This window comes from Pectinophora gossypiella, unplaced genomic scaffold, assembly GCF_024362695.1.
Source record: "Pectinophora gossypiella unplaced genomic scaffold, ilPecGoss1.1 Pgos_32, whole genome shotgun sequence".
Lineage (NCBI taxonomy): Eukaryota > Metazoa > Arthropoda > Insecta > Lepidoptera > Gelechiidae > Pectinophora > Pectinophora gossypiella.
The window spans coordinates 506,660-521,772 of NW_026063242.1; positions in this window are offsets into that span (position 1 = coordinate 506,660).

Below are 15,113 nucleotides of genomic sequence, written 5' to 3' on the forward strand. Positions count from 1 at the left end.
AGCGTGGGTGCGAATAGTTTGACACTCCTTGGGGCCCCGATCTTTGCTGAGGGAGTGCCAACTGTTTTGTCCACGAAAGAGGCGGCTCTGAGTTCGCGGAAGATGCACTTAAAGCAGCTCCATATGTGTGTCGCTTTAGTACTTTTGCGAAATTGCCTCGCTATGCCTAGGTTGACTTACACGGTACGTACATCTCCTACTTGGCTTTGCCCAACTCAAGTGACATCTATGGATTCATGTGTGCGGAATATTTTGGAGGATGTGTTAAATATATCCTTGAGTGACACCCAGTGGTCTCAAGCTTCGTTGCCGATTAGGCATGGCGGCCTTGGTATTCGTCGGGTACAGGATGCCGGTGTTACAGCTTTCCTGGGTTCTGCGTATGGTGTTCGGGTTTTGGTCGCTCAAATACTTGGTGTTGATGGTGACGGATTCTCGATGCCATATGTTGATCAGGCTCTGGCTGAGTGGGCTATACTGTACCCTAATCAAACGATTCCAGAGCATCCGGAAGTACAGAGGGAGTGGGACGAGAAGGGCTGCAAAGTCATATTTGAGGGTCTGTTGCAGAGTTCCTCCGGGTCGGAATTGGCGCATTTGCGGGCAGCGGCAAAACCGGAGTCTGGCGCCTGGCTGCATGCTCTCCCTTCGCCGCAGTTGGGGACACTACTGGACAGAGACACTACACGTATGGCCGTGGCTTATAGACTGGGTTGTGATGTGTGTATCCCTCACAGGTGCGTTTGTGGTGTTCATGTCGAGGCTGATGGGCACCACGCATTGGGCTGTGTGAGGGCTGCGGGAAGATTTTCCAGACACAGTGCCTTGAATGATATCATCTGCCGGGCCTTGACGACCGCAAACGTGCCGTGTCTTTTGGAACCGCCGGGGTTAAGCCGTACGGACGGTAAACGCCCGGATGGACTTACATTGGTTCCTTGGCAGAAGGGGCGTTCTTTGTTGTGGGATGCAACGTGTGTAAGTACGTTTGCGGCGTCGCATCTCACGGGTACTGTCCGAGTGGCCGGTGCGGCGGCGGAGACGGCAGCGAGGGCGAAACATGCTAAGTACACGAACTTGGTGGGTAACTACGTGTTTTTGCCCTTCGCGGTTGAAACTGCGGGTCCTTGGGGACATGAGGCTTTGTCTTTTATTAGGGAACTTGGGAAGCGTCTGCGGGAAAGGGGGCAAGACCCTCGCTCCGGTTCATTTCTGGTTCAGCGTATCTCTCTGGCAATTCAGCGCGGGAATGCTGCCAGTTTGATGGGTACGTTTGAGCCAGGAATGATCCGGGGCGGGCTTTTCGAATAATGACGAAGCTTGTTGCTGATTTCGGTTTGTATTTTGACGAAACTTTTGTGGATTTATGGTTTATTCTTGTTTTTAGTTCCTTTTTGACGAAGCCTGTGGTGGATTTAATTATGTGAATTTATTATTTATAATTGAATTTGGGAATACTCTTAATACATATATATTTTTTTTCATTGTTATAAAATATTTTTTGAATCAAGCATGATTTAGAGCGAAACAAACCTTTTTCCCGGGGTAGGTACGTGATTTATAGCAACCAAAGAGTGGCCGCAATGTCGTATTAAAATGATACTATAGTATATTTGTACTAGATGAACCGTCCTGACTTCCTCGGCTATAACACCTTGCGAAATGACGTAGATTCCAAAATTTTTAATTGACTTTCAACAAGTTTATCCATAATAATTACGTGGAATAAGTGGTTCTGAATCTGTCGTCGTACCGTACGGTTCTTCATAGATATCTTTCTATCTGGGAACGAATAGGTATCGTTTTAACTAATTTACTTCTGGTTCTACCCACCCAGATATGGATACTAGGGCGTTATTTCTGTATTTAATCACTCAATTTGTAAAGTATAAATTTTTAGATCTTGGACTAACAGCAAATATTTACGCGATAATAATGTCGATAAAGACATGGAACGGCACTAGTGGTCTTCACACAAAAACAACTACGCGAGTACAAAAGACGTTACGACGATAGTATATTTATCTCTTTTTAACTTATGACAGCTCATATGAGTGCGAAAGACAAAACCTATGTTTTTCTTTCGTCTTAAATACGCTCCGTCTATTCTATACTTGGTCTTTAAGTGTGGAAGTAATGATCTTGTAGAGCTTTCTACTATAAAAAATCAATTAATTGCATTAATGAATGAGGCCAGTTTTTTATTACACAAATGGTGTTCATATACCTAATAGTGATATTTTAAATGATTCTGTTAGATCTCACCAAAGCTGTAGGGTCAATACCCTCGGTTTTATTCGAATTAAAAGAAACTGTGTTTTACATACATTTTGGTGAAAACGTGAAGTGCCGACCAAGAAACAATATTGGTGTATCCTTTAGAACTTATCTGAATGACCATTATTTCGACTTTTATTGGACTTTACGTATTAGTTTCTATGTGAAAAGTGCCGGTTAGTAAAATACACATGTCAAAGCTATCGAGAAGATACCTGTAAACATTATTCACTATGACAATAAACGTGTATGGCCGTTAGTTTGGCTTTTGTTGGATTTAAAAAATGACGATTTTTGATTTATTTTGTTAAAAAATAAAATATAACAGGCGCGTTATTTAAAGGATCGTCTCGTATCGTATTTATTACATTCAAAGTCTATGACCACTTTTTCTCCTTAATTAGATTTATCAAACATCTGGATTTTTCATAGATACCTACTCTTTGGCGAAAAAATGTTTTATCTGCCGATAATGAAACTATCTTGCTAAAGGCGTAATATGGTGGTCGTCTTTTACACATTTTTATAAATCAAAAATAGGTTTGCGTCTGAGCTGATGGTGATACACTCTTTAGAAGCAAAGTAGTTAAATGACTAATAACTAGTCATTAGGAAAGCTCTGCTTGTTGTCATTGTTAAAATGTATAAAGTCGACATTTGGTGTTATAGTAAAAATAGTTTACCAAAAGATTTGACGCATTTTGTTTCGCTGGCTGACATTTTCACATTTGAACCAAAACGCAGAGAGAGACGAACAAAGAATGGTCAAAAAAGTTTTGCGCCATAGTAATAAATGTTCTAACGGTCCTTACAATACGCCTGTATCACTGTTTTTGAGAACAGACTTATATTTTTTTACAAAATGTATGAAAAATCGAGATTTTTAAAATCCAATTAAAGCCAAACTAATGGTCATAAACGTTTGGTGTCATAGTAAAAAATGTTCAGAGCAATCTACTCTAAAGGTTCGACACATTTATTTTCTCTGGCCGGCACTTTCGCATTTGGGCCGGCCAAAATATGGAAAGACTTTTTCTGACTGATCTCCTTTTACTGAGTTAGATTGGGATGAATATAGTATATACCTGAACCGCTTAATACACAGTGGGTTAGCTTTCCTACCGTTACTATTTCTATCCCGAGAAATATTAATGTACCATCGTCTATTGAACTTGTCGGTTATGCGGATGCCTCTAATGTATGGTTGTTGCTTGATCTCGTATCAATCCTGAAAATAAAAAATTAACTACTCCCCGACTTGAATTAAATAGCGCCTTACTTTTGTCGATTCTGGCCAAAAAAAATCCATGACGCATTGTCATTAAAATATGATGTAGACGTTTTTTTACTTGGATTTGCAAATTGTACTATCCTGGCTTGAGATTGAACCTGTTAAGTTAAGCGTATATGTTGCTAACAGAGTGAACAAGATATCACAACAGACTACAGATTTTCAATGGCGTTATGTTAAAACTAATGACAATCCAGCCGACTGTTTGTCGCGCGGCATTTCTACTCGGTAATTGGAGACTGATCTGAGACAGTTGTGATTTCATGGACCTCAATATTTGCAAGATAGTAAGTACAAACATTGTGATAAAGTATGTAATAATTCTGATATTGACATTCCTGAAGTAAAGCTCTTGTAATCCAATTTCATGAAATATTAGAAAAATATTCAGATATTGAAAAGTTTACAAGGATATTTGGTTATGTTAAACGATTCATAAACAATTGTAAAAATAAAAATATTAAAAAAACTGGATCTGCCCTGCATACTATCATACAATTAGATCAACAAAGGCATTTTGAAAAATAAATTAAAGCTTTAAAAGATAAAGATTGTTTAAAGTCAAGTATTAGTAATTTGATTCCGTTCTTGGATGTTGAGTGGGAGGTCGATTGCAAAACTCGAATTTAGCATAATTCTCAACGACACCCATTTTGGCATAACACTCTAATATCACAAAATTAATAATAATCAGATAGCATTTGCGACTCAAGCATGCAGGACAGAAGTTAGTACTCAGTAGTTTGCATGAAAGGTTTTGGATTGTAAATGCAAACAGGGAATTTGAGAATGTTTTGCATAGACGTGTCATTTGTTTCAAATTAAACTTAAAATCTTGTGACTCAGCTCATGGGCTCTCTGCCTTATGACCGTGTTAACATGACACGCCCTTTTTAAATACTTAGTGGGCACTGATTATGCCGGACCATTTTGTGTGAAACAATCTCGCATTAGAATACCTGTAGTCATATTTGTATACTGTCATGTATTGATTATTAGCTCTCATTTTTGACTAACATACGTGTTCGTTACTTTGTCAACCACGTCATAAGTTCCCTCGAGGAATTCAATTATTGGTCGTGACATGAGTATGTTTGTTTATAGTATTTTGAGCCGCCATTTTAGATTGCGTTACCGGTTCGCCAGGTCATAATTCAATTGTAGGACATCAGGGGAGCTGGGCTCATTTGATGCTTTGTTGATTTTGGTGCAAATGGACGACGGCGACGGAGCGTGCAAAATTTTGTTACGGATTGAATTACACGTAGGGTAAATTATAAATTTATTATTTCTATTTTCAGCATAGAATAATGAGGATAAAGCTAGAAGCTCAAATGTAGGTGGCGGCACAGTTGAGTGTCCCTAAATTTTGACAGTTCTCCATACTTACTGTTCAGTTAGTGATAAACTGCTACAAAAAGTGTGGATCAGCGTGGAGTGTATCCTGTCTGAAAGATGGGTTATGAAAAAGAAAAGCAGCCAGTTGGAAGAAGGCAATTTTTATTGAAAATAAGTTTTTTCAAGATTTCTATTTCTCTTTCCGATAATGAGAAAATAAATAGTGGTGTGGTAATGGGTTGCTGCCTATTAATAAATACGTAAAATCAATATCAGAACACTACTTTCTTTTCCCAATATTCGATTTGGCAGCATTGATTTAATATACGTATTTTTCCTTACATAAAAATGCTTATTATACGTCTATACCGTCTGGAGCCCAGGAAACTTTATGGTGATAGGCATTTGACTATCTCGAGTGCGAATGGCGGAAAATATTTCAGTTGGCAACATTTTCTCCCGCTAAAATGCAGTGTCTTTCGCTAGGTTATAAATATATCGCGATGACAGTTGAACATTCAGTTGCGTCATCACCATGCAGAAGATGTTTTCCTGGGCTCCAGACGGTATAGACGTATAATAAGCATTTTTATGTAAGGAAAAATACGTATATTATACGGTCTGTCATACCGTCTGGAGCCCAGGAAACTTTATGGTGAGATGTGTTTATTATCACACAACGAATTCATTAAAAACATCATAGAAGGAAAGCTAGAAGGAAAGAGAGGAAGGGGAAGACCAAGAAGAGCTTACATGGAACAGATTAAAGAAAAGGTTAACGTCGTGTCTTATAGGGAAGTCAAGGAATTGGCCTTTGATAGACTGGAATGGAAAATGCTACACCGACAAGAGCGTGGCTCTTAAATTGATGATGATGTGTTTATTATCGCATGGTGAGGGAGAAAATTCTATATGCCAACCGATAATCTACCTATGTATTGTGATGTTAGGCAAAGTATGTGCCTATCAATCCAATGTTGCTGTAAGCAAAGTAAGTATGTGTAAGATGCTAAGCTGCATGTAAATAAACAAGGAACAAGAAACGAAAATACTTCTTTATTCTCTTATTATTACTAAAGATACATAATTAAACAAAAAGCATTAGATATGCTTATTACAAATCAAATTAAGAAAGTGTCGGTATACAATCAAGATGAATAATATGAATTACTAGCTTTTGCCCGCGACTTCGTCCGCGTGGCGTGTTATATAAGAGAGAGATCTTTGTGTGTGTGGGAGTGCATACTTATGCAGTTTAGATTTTTTCATAAGTACATTTTTTTTTCCCAATAACTCCCATTTTTCAAAATACAGCCAAAAATAAACTTTATATTTACTAAGGTATGCATGCGTGCTAGATTGAATCAATTGATTGAATTGTTTTTTTTTTTTAATTGATTGTTCATTGAGTTTTAATTTTAATACACACTTCCTCTCTTCCCTTCAACGTTGCTGTGCCCTATAGGGTCCATGTTTTAGTTCCTATGCCTATGTAACACCCTATTGTACTACATGGAATGCACTAAATAATTTAATTGAATTGAATTGAAAATATCTATCTTACGCGGTTTCGATTTTTTCATACAAATGTTTTTTTCCCACTAACTCCCGTTTCCGTGGGAATTTTGCAATATCCTGTTGCAACTAAGCTTTAAGTTAACTAAGGTACCTGCATGCCAAATTTCAAGCGTCTAACTTAAGCGGTTTAGATTTTTCATACAAAAAGATTTTCCCGCTAATTTCCGTTCCCGTGGGAATTCCGGGAATTCCTTTCTTAGTGCACCTCTACGGTACCTAAGCTATGTCCCTTCCAAATTTCAAATGCCTACGTTTAGCCGTTCAGGCTATGCGTTGATATATGTCAGTCACTGAGTCAGTCAGTTTCTCCTTTTATTTAGATTTGATTTTTTCATACAAATGTTTTTTCCCGCTAACTACCGTTCCCGTGGGAATTTTGTAATATCCTGTTGCAACTAAGCTTTAAGTTTACTAAAGTACCTGCATGCCAAATTTCAAACGTCTAACTTGAGTGGTTTAGATTTTTCATACAAAAGGATTTTCCCGTTAATTCGCGTTCCCGTGGGAATTTGGGAATTCCTTTCTTAGTGCACCTCCACGGTACCTAAGGTACCTGCATGACAAATTTCAAAGGTCTAACTTGAGTGGTTTAGAATTTTCATACAAAAGGATTTTCCCGCTAATTCCCGTTCTCGTGGGAATTTCGGGAATTCCTTTCTTAGTGCACCACTACGGTACTTAAGGTATCTGCATGCCAAATTTCAAACGTCTAACTTGAGTGGTTTAGATTTTTCATACAAAAGGATTTTCCCGCTAATTCCCGTTCCCGTGAGAATTTTGGGAATTCCTTTCTTAGTGCACCTCTACGGTACTTAAGGTACTTGCATGCCAAATTTCAATTGTTTAACTTGAGTGGTTTAGATTTTTCATACAAAAGGATTTTCCCGCTAACTACCGTTCCCGTGGGAATTTTGTAATATCCTGTTGCAACTAAGCTTTAAGTTTACTAAAGTACCTGCATGCCAAATTTCAAACGTCTAACTTGAGTGGTTTAGATTTTTCATACAAAAGGATTTTCCCGTTAATTCGCGTTCCCGTGGGAATTTGGGAATTCCTTTCTTAGTGCACCTCCACGGTACCTAAGGTACCTGCATGACAAATTTCAAAGGTCTAACTTGAGTGGTTTAGAATTTTCATACAAAAGGATTTTCCCGCTAATTCCCGTTCTCGTGGGAATTTCGGGAATTCCTTTCTTAGTGCACCTCTACGGTACTTAAGGTATCTGCATGCCAAATTTCAAACGTCTAACTTGAGTGGTTTAGATTTTTCATACAAAAGGATTTTCCCGCTAATTCCCGTTCCCGTGAGAATTTTGGGAATTCCTTTCTTAGTGCACCTCTACGGTACTTAAGGTACCTGCATGCCAAATTTCAATTGTCTAACTTGAGTGGTTTAGATTTTTCATACAAAAGGATTTTCCCGCTAATTCCCGTTCCCGTGGGAATTTCGGGAATTCCTTTCTTAGTACACCTCTACGGTATCTAAGGTACCTGCATGCCAAATTTCAATTGTCTAACTTGAGTGGTTTAGATTTTTCATACAAAAGGATTTTCCCGCTAATTCCCGTTCCCGTAGGATTTTCGGGAATTCCTTTCTTAGTATACCTCTACGGTATCTAAGGTACCTGCATGCCAAATTTCAAACGTCTAACTTGAGTGGTTTAGATTTTTCATACAAAAGAATTTCCCTTCACTACTCTGCTCCTATTGATTGTAGCGTGATGAAAAGTATACTATAACCTGTCCAGGAGTGTGAAGAATAATTGTACCAAGTTTCATTAAAATCCGTCCAGTAGTTTTTGTTTCTATAAGGAACATACAGACAGACAGACAGACAGACAGACAGACAGACAGACAGACAGACAGACAGACAAAAATTTTACTGATTGCATTTTTGGCATCAGTATCGACCACTTATCACCCCCTGATAGTTATTTTGAAAAAATATTTAATGTACAGAATTGACCTCTCTACAGATTTATTATAAGTATAGATGACATAATATCTATTATTAAGCCGGCTTAAATGAGGAAGCTAATGAAGGAACATTCGCTAGAGGTTGGGCTAGAGGTCTTCTGTAATAAGTGGCGAGCGTATTTTGCGAGGCCCAGTTACCTCTGGCGAGTATTTCTTCAAGAGGCTGCTCTTGCACCCAGTTGAGTGACGCCATCGCTGAGCGAACCGACCCAGGCGAGTCGGCGACGCCAGCGTCTAGCAGTACGCTTTTGACCCATCCAGCTATGATAGTGCGGCTAGCCGGGCGCGGTTGGCCGGCTGTAGTCACGAATAAGCTGGTGACTCCACCCAGTGCCCGCCGCGTCGCGGACAGCTTCAACAGGATTGTTAGCCAGTGAACCGGGTCCACGCTAGTAGGCGCACCACCGGTTAGCAGCCAGCCTGATTGCCGATGTGTCAGCGAGTCTGTTTTTGAGCCGTATACGGGCCAGAATGTGATGGTGTTCTGCTCGATAAAGACATTTCCCTCCGCAACCGAGAGCAGCGTGAGGTCATGGATGCGCCTCCCTGATGCGAGCAGTAGAAGGATGGCACATCTCCTGGATACATCATACAAACTGTCTACATCGGGACTATTATGCATCAACCAGTCTACGACTACCTGGGGATTCCATACTGGTGGTTTTGGTTTCGACCTTGTATTGTTAGTCGTATTTGCTATACTGGTGGGTATTTGTATCACCTTTCATAATTATATTTGTATGTAGGTAGATGTCATGAAGCAGTTCGGAAATACATATGGTATCGACCACACGCCGTCTTTTATTTAACAGTGGCGATCGAGGATAAAAAAGTGATATTACGCGTTACATTATGTCGGTGGGACGATTAGGCGAATTCGATGTGCAAAATGGTTGTTGGCAGTCGTATTGTGATCGATTGGACATGTTTTTCATCACAAATGATATCACCGGGGAAAAGAAAGTGCCGACATTGATAACGGTTGTGGGTGAGGCGGCGTATGAATTAATGTGTAATTTATGTAGTCCTAAGAAACCGTCTACTATGAAATACGAAGAAATCGTAGATGTGATGAAGACTTATTTGCAGCCGAAACCGTCGATGTTGGCAGAAAGATATAAATTTCGATTATACCGACAGTTAGAAGGTCAAACGATTGCGCAATTTGTTGAACAATTGAAGAAGCTTTTACGTTTTTGTGATTTTGGGTCGAGTCTGGATGAAAACATGAGAGATCAATTCATATGCGGCATATCGAGTGATGGCATTCGTCAACGACTGTTCGCGGAGGAAAAGATAAATTATGCCAAATCATTGACATTGGCTTTGTCATTGGAGGCGGCCGAACGGAACGCGCTCGCGATTGATAACTCTTCCAGTACATCGCATGACGTACAAGGAATGCATTTAATAACAAGTAGCGGTTCGGCAGCGGGATGTTATGGCTGCGGAGATGTACATCATATCTATAAAAACTGCAAGTTCCGTGACTATGTGTGTAGTCGGTGCAACAGAACGGGTCATTTAAGGCGGGTGTGTCAGTACGAAATCAACACTAGAGGCAGCGGCGGGAACGGTCGCGGGAAGAATGGGTCAAGTGCGGGACGCGGTTTTTACAGACCAGGGCGCGGCGGCGGCGGCGTCACCGGGAGCAGCGCGGGACGCGCGGGGGTGGGCCGCGGAGCGCGCGGCCGGGGCGGCGGCGCCCCTGCGAGGAGGCCGGCGGCGGCGGAGGCGTATTGGGTGCAGGAGGAAGACGAGCATGACTATAAGCAGCTGACGGACGAGGTCAAAGATCACGGGGCGGACGACTATTCCGAAGAACCGTTATACCAAATGTCTTTAGGAAAATATAAAGCGGTGAGCATGGTTATATTTATAGGTGGCATTCCGATTACTATGGAAATAGATACGGGATCGGCGCTGTCTTGCATTAGTCTACAAACTTATAAAACTAGTTTTAAACAAATACCTTTACAATCGTGTAATTTAATCGTTAATTTTTACGATGGGAGTAAAGTAAATCCGGTGGGTTATATACAGGTCGAAGTTAAGTATCGTGATGTGATAAAGGAACTGGATTTGTATGTGTTAAACAAAGGTACCACCAGTTTGCTAGGTAGACAATGGCTCGCTGAGTTAAACATAGATATACCAAAGATAAATGTAAATAAAATAGATACTTTGAAGGCGAATAGAAGTGACATAATAAAACAATGCATTTCCAGGTTCAGTGAATTGTTTACGGAAGAGTTGGGGTGCTTCACGGGTGGGCAGGCGACGTTGCGCGTGCGTGAGGGCGCGGTGCCGATATTTGTGCGCGCGCGACCCATGCCATACGCACTGCGCCAGCGCGTCAATGACGAGCTGGACGCCATGCTGCGCGCCGGCGTCATCGAGCCGGTGGACCACTCCGACTGGGCCACCCCCCTGGTAATTGTACATAAACCGGATGGATCTTTACGCATATGTGCCGATTATAAAATGACCTTAAATCGTGTTCTTTTAGTTGATAAATTCCCAGTACCAAAAATCGAAGATTTATTCGCTAAGTTGAATGGATGTAAATACTTTTCGAAACTAGATTTATCACAAGCCTATAATCAGGTGTGTTTATCGCAGGAATCTACAGGGTTGACAGTTATAAACACTCATCGTGGGTTGTTCAAATATAATCGTTTAGTGTATGGGCTCGCTTCGAGTCCGGGAATATTCCAACGGATTATGGATAACTTATTGAAGGACATACCTAATGTCATGTTTTTCTTAGATGATATACTTATAGGCGGAGCGACTAGGGAGGAGCACGTCAAAAGTCTAGAAAGGGTCTTATACACTTTAAATCAAAATGGGCTTAAAATAAAAAAACAAAAGTGTGAGTTCCTTGTGGAAGAGGTTGAGTATCTAGGTTTCATAGTTAATGGGCAAGGTATACGAGTTAATTCAAACAAAATTGAACCCATTTTAAAAATGGTAGCTCCTGCGAACGTTTCGGAGTTAAAATCATTTTTAGGAATGATAAATGTCTATGGAAAATTCATAAAAAACTTGAGTAGTTATTTATCACCATTGTACGAATTGTTACAAAAAAATAAAGCTTGGACGTGGGGTAAACGACACGAAGAAGCATTCAAAAGCGCGAAACAGCTGTTAACTGGGGCCGGGAGCCTGGCTCACTACGACATGTCGCTGCTGACGGTTGTGACGTGTGACGCAAGTTCGCGAGGACTCGGCGCCGTGCTGGCGCAACGGGATGCGCGCGGCACCGAACGAGTCGTGGCGTACGCATCGCGCGCGCTCACCTCTGCCGAATCCAATTACAGTCAAATACATAAGGAAGCACTAGCTATTATTTATGCAGTTAAGAAATTTCACCAGTATTTGTATGGGCGGGAATTCACTTTACGAACAGACCATAAGCCCTTGGTGAGTATATTTGGACCGGGATCGGGTGTGCCTAACATGACGGCAAGTAGATTACAGCGGTGGGCATTAATATTATCAGCATATAATTTTAATATTGAATATGTTAGGTCCGAGGAAAACACTGCCGATGCACTTTCACGGTTGATAGCGGCTTATAGGGCAGAAGACGCAAAAGAAGAAGAATTACCAGAGCAAACCTACTTACACTTTGCGGCCGATGCGTTATTACTAGATTACAATATAGTGAGACAGGAAACAATGAGGGATCCTTTGCTAAGCCGAGTATTAGGCTATGTCAAATATGGCTGGCCGACTAACGTAGACATTAAAGAAATTAAACCCTTTTTCAATCGTAAAGCGGAGCTATACACTGAGTTAGATTGTATCATGTGGGGGTATAGGGTGATAATACCGACGGCATGTCAGGATAAGGTTTTAAAGGAATTACACGAAGCCCACATGGGTATTGTAAAAACGAAGAGTCTAGCTAGGAGTTACGTGTGGTGGCCCGGGGTGGACGAGGCGGTGGAGGCGGTGTGCCGCGCGTGTGACGTGTGCGCCGCGCTCGCCGACGCACCGCCAGCGCACACGCCCTGCCCCTGGCCGTGGCCGGCACGCCCCTGGACTAGGATACATATAGACTTCTTGGGTCCGATAGGAGGAAATAAATATATGGTAATTGTAGATGCGAGTACAAAATGGATTGAAATTTTTAAAATGAATTTAACAACGGCACCTCTCGTCATTCGGAAAATTCGGGAAGTATGCGCAAGGTTTGGTATACCAAAACAAATAGTGACCGATAACGGTCCACCGTTTACAGCATACGAGTTTAAACTATTTTGTGAGACCAATGGCATAAATCATACTTTCTCCGCACCGTACCATCCCGCTTCCAACGGGGCAGCGGAAAATGCCGTTAAAGTATGTAAGAGGGTAATAAAAAAAGCTATGTTACAAAAGGTTACCCCGGAAATAGCTCTCCATAGATTTTTGCTAGTTTACAGGAATACTGCACATAACACAACAGGTGAAAGCCCCGCACAGTTGATGTTAGGCCGGTCAGTGCGAACACGGCTTGACTGGGTGAGGCCTGACCGAGAGCATAAGGTAGCTTTGGCCCAACAAAAACAGGTAGACTCAGCAGGTGGAGGTACTCGTGAATTTGCAGTAGGCGATCTGGTATGGATAAGAACGTTCGGCAGTAGTAATAAATGGGAAAAGGGAAGAGTAGTAGAGAGATTAGGTGACACCAATTATAATGTTAAGGCTTGTGATAACTCTATACATCATAGGCATGTCAATCAGCTTAGGAAACTCGATTTGAGGTCAGTTCCGGAAATAAACAAAGTTGCTTTAAAGAAAAAACCGACACCTCGATTACATCCAGGGTTGATGACATTACCGGTGTTGGGGGCTAGGGAGACAGTCGGCTCGGTGGCACGGGCGAACGAGACTGAGCGAGGCGCGCGCCTTCTCGCCCGTGAAGCTAGCGGGGTGTGTAGGGAGCGTAGGCCACCCATACGTTACGGGTTTGATGAGCTATAGTATTTAGGTTTAGGTTAAGATGTTAATTATAAGTAAAACTGTGTATCTATAAGCATATGGTGTAAAAAAAAGAATGTTGTGTAATATTAGTATTAATTAAGGGTGAAGGTGGTGGGTATTTGTATCACCTTTCATAATTATATTTGTATGTAGGTAGATGTCATGAAGCAGTTCGGAAATACATATGGTATCGACCACACGCCGTCTTTTATTTAACACTAACTTTAAGAGTTTGCTTTATTAAGACGTGTGAACCAAGCGACGAAGCGTCTTGAGGATTGCAGAAGTTGATTACAGCGCTCTTATGTACTAGGATAGAATTTTACTTGAGTCCGAGTTGATTATGGAGCCATGACAAATACCTTGAAATATCGCTGGCGTTAGGGTTTTTAACGTCAGTACCAGAGCTCTCGCACCAAGTTGTCCACTTGGCCCAGGCTTGCTTGTATGTTTTTAGCGTTGATGGCCGCCAGCTGGCTTCGATCAGAGCACGTTGCGATGGGCACCAGCCTTGGAGCAGGTCCTCCCACCCTGTACCAACCATGCCTCCAATACTAGCCTGTTTACTTGCAGGGGTGGCAGGTGTGTCCTTGTGTCCACTAGCCTTTTGTGTAGGTGACGAATTATAAACGGTGGGCTCAGCTTCCGCGATTTGAGGTCTGCTCTCCACGGTACGTTCTCCCATCGAGGACAGACGACGATGTACCTGCCTTGTGCCTGATTTAGGGCCATCAGCACTTGATTCATCAGGCATGGTGGTGGAAAGACCCATGCTAGGCTGAATGACCATTTCTTGCTGAAAGCATCGTGGTAGAGTGCTTTGAGGTCGCGTAGGTCCCTGCTGACATAGTTGCGGACTACGTGAGCCGTCCGTGAAGCAAAGAGATCGACTGTCGGGGTGCCCCAATTGTCGAATATTATCTGACAGGCGGCAGGCAGCAGGTGCCACTCCGGCAACCCCACGAATCGAGATAGGCTGTCCGCTACTGCGTTGAGCGGCCCCGGTATGTAGCTCACCTTCAGATTGATGTGATACTTGATCAGGAATTCGTAGATCCCCCTGGTGACTTTCATGAGACTCTGAGATCGCGTTCCCCCTTGGTTTCGAAGGTAAGCTAGGGCAGTGCGATTGTCGCTCTGTACGATCACCGTCTCTCCAGGGCACTGCGGGACAAGCTCTTGAAGGACGAAGAAGATAGCTAGAAGCTCCTTCATATTCGACGGGAGCGAGCAATCTTTCTTGTTCCATGGACCTTGTACATGACGGCCGTCCACATACGCACCCCAGCCTAGATCTGAAGCGTCCGTGACTACAAAGTGAGTGGCCTGTGGGGGCCAGATTTTGCTGTCTGTTGCTAAGTTGGCCTTCCACCAACTGAGGTCCTCTAGAGCATGAGGAGTCGGTACCATGGGGATTTCCTCCCTGACTGATGTTTGCATGAGGTTTAGTAGGTACCGAAAATGGAGCCGGCCATAGGGAACGACGAAACTTGCGAAATTCAACCAACCAACCATCGCTTGCAGGTCGAGAGTAGTCCAGACCACTCTGGAGAGCATTCGTTGTATGCAGGCTTGCAGTTTGTGAATTTTCTTGACCGGCAGTGATTTCAAGTTTTCGGCTGTACTCCACTGAATACCAAGGAATTCCAGACCTTGTGACGGTGTCCTGGACGATTTCC